Consider the following 2,152-nt stretch of genomic DNA (forward strand, 5'->3'; position numbering starts at 1 on the left):
GGGCTGGCTGACCCCAGGGCAAATCACTTTGTGTGGTTTCCCCGTTTGGAAAGAAAAAAAATAGAAGAGATAAAATCTGATCTACCTCTCCGAGGTTGGGGTGGTTTCTGTGTTGCTTTTTGTGAAGAGCAACTAATAAAAATGATACCCAATCCCCTGAAAATAAACGCAGGCTCTATGCATTTCTAGAAATAATAGCACGCACTCTCGTTGGGATCATGGCTCAATTTACCATGATAAAATCACTGGTAAATTTCTAAAAAAGTTACTCCTTTGTGCACATACCTTCTGCATAGAAAATGGTTTTCTGTTAAGAGAAAGTGAATGGACACTCCCGGTCATTTATTCGGGGGGTCGTGTATTTCTTTTCCCCAGTGGAATAAATAGCGCTGTCTGTCTCTCCCCGCATTTCCATTTTGGTCATATTTCAGATATGGCTAAACTTCAGATTCTGAACTCTCACTTACTGAGAGCGAATTTAGAAAAAAAAAATAACGAGATTAGCTGATAAGTAAACAAACATTTTAATTGAGACTCAAACTGTAGAGCACTTCGGGCAGTGTGGAATTACACGTTTCCATCCTCATTGTTGGTCTGCATGACACCGAAACCCAGAGGGTTATATTAAACATAATCACCTCACTCCACAGGGCCCTAAAAAGAGTTTTTCATGTGGCCATTTAAAGAAAGGTAAGTGATTGTGCAGAACACAGTGGCACACGTGAGCGTTTTGTTGCTTTTCTTTCAGAAAGAAAATAAGCTCTTAGGGGGCGTAGAAAAGTACCACGTTTCAGATCCGCACCCCCCACCCCCAAACACACACACACACACACACACACACACACACACACACAAAAGGGGAAACACCTCCATGAACCTCACTGATCATGAGGAGCGGTGGATTCCAGTCCAGCTTGGAGTGAGGCCCTAATGGGGGTTTTCTGCGGTAAGAACCCGGGCTCCGCCTCAGGAGCGCTTCTAAGTTGAAACCACGTCATTCGATCTTTTTCTTTGAATACATATTTCATAGACTCCTAGCGTAAAAGCTTTCTGATTGATTAGAATGGGATTAGAAAGCTCTCTCTCGTCAAACTGGACTAAGTTCCCGCGTTCTCTCCGAAAACCCAGAACGCCCAGGAAGGCCAAACGGATCGCGAAGAGGTCGCCCCGTCCTCCCGTCGCCCCGTCCTCCACGTCCTGGGCTGATGTCACGCTGCTGCTGAGTTGCGCGTGAAAAGCGCTGGCCGGGTTGCTCGTGCGCTGCCTCCTTTGGCGGGTAAGTGGTCTTCCACTCGCAGTGCGGGCGTGTGGTTTCTGGGCCTTGCTGCTGTCCCTTGCTCACGCAGCAGGAAGTATCTGAGAGCACGCTTTCACAGACATGAGTCACCAGGCCCGCTCAATCCTAGGACATCAACTGCCACCTCCCTTTTAATTTTCCTGACCTCAGAAAGGACCCCTTAGAGCTGCCCTGTCTAACGCATAACCACCAGCCACACGTGGCTATTTCCATTTAAATTAAATCAGGTTAAATACAATTTAAATTTTAGTTCCTCAGTCACACTAGTCACATTTCAAATGCTCCAAGTGGCTGCGGTATCAAACTGTGTAGATGTCGGACATATCTGTCATCCCTGAAAGTCCCACTGCACTGCGTTGCCTCAAAATGACTTTTCCAAGGATGTCCAGGGATTTATGAGAATATATTTCTTGGCCATTTTGAAATCCTGGGAGATGTCCTTTATTTTAATCTTGATTTTTGAAAGAAATTTTCTATCTCAAATATGTATTCCATTTTTGCAAGTAAAATAATCCAACATAATGATAATCTGGAACAATAAAAACACTGATCCTTTTGGGAGATGCTCAACACTGTACGATCAATTATGTCTAAACGTTTTCCTATTTTTAGTGACCTGTGAATCTCACAAGAAAAAGGAAGTCTGGATTAATTTTTGGAGACCAAGAAATATTGCTATATTTATTCCCTATTCCGGATTGTACTAGCAACGTCATTACACTCCTAAAGACACTTGCAACACTGGAATCAATTACACGAGAAAGGTGACAGGTCAGCTGTGCCCTGGAGTCACAGGACCCACCATTTTAACATCCACAGTCATTGGTCAACATCACTCACTGGTCACTCGGGGTG

This window comes from Pteropus alecto, unplaced genomic scaffold (genome assembly GCF_000325575.1).
Source record: "Pteropus alecto unplaced genomic scaffold, ASM32557v1 scaffold14, whole genome shotgun sequence".
Taxonomy (NCBI): domain Eukaryota; kingdom Metazoa; phylum Chordata; class Mammalia; order Chiroptera; family Pteropodidae; genus Pteropus; species Pteropus alecto.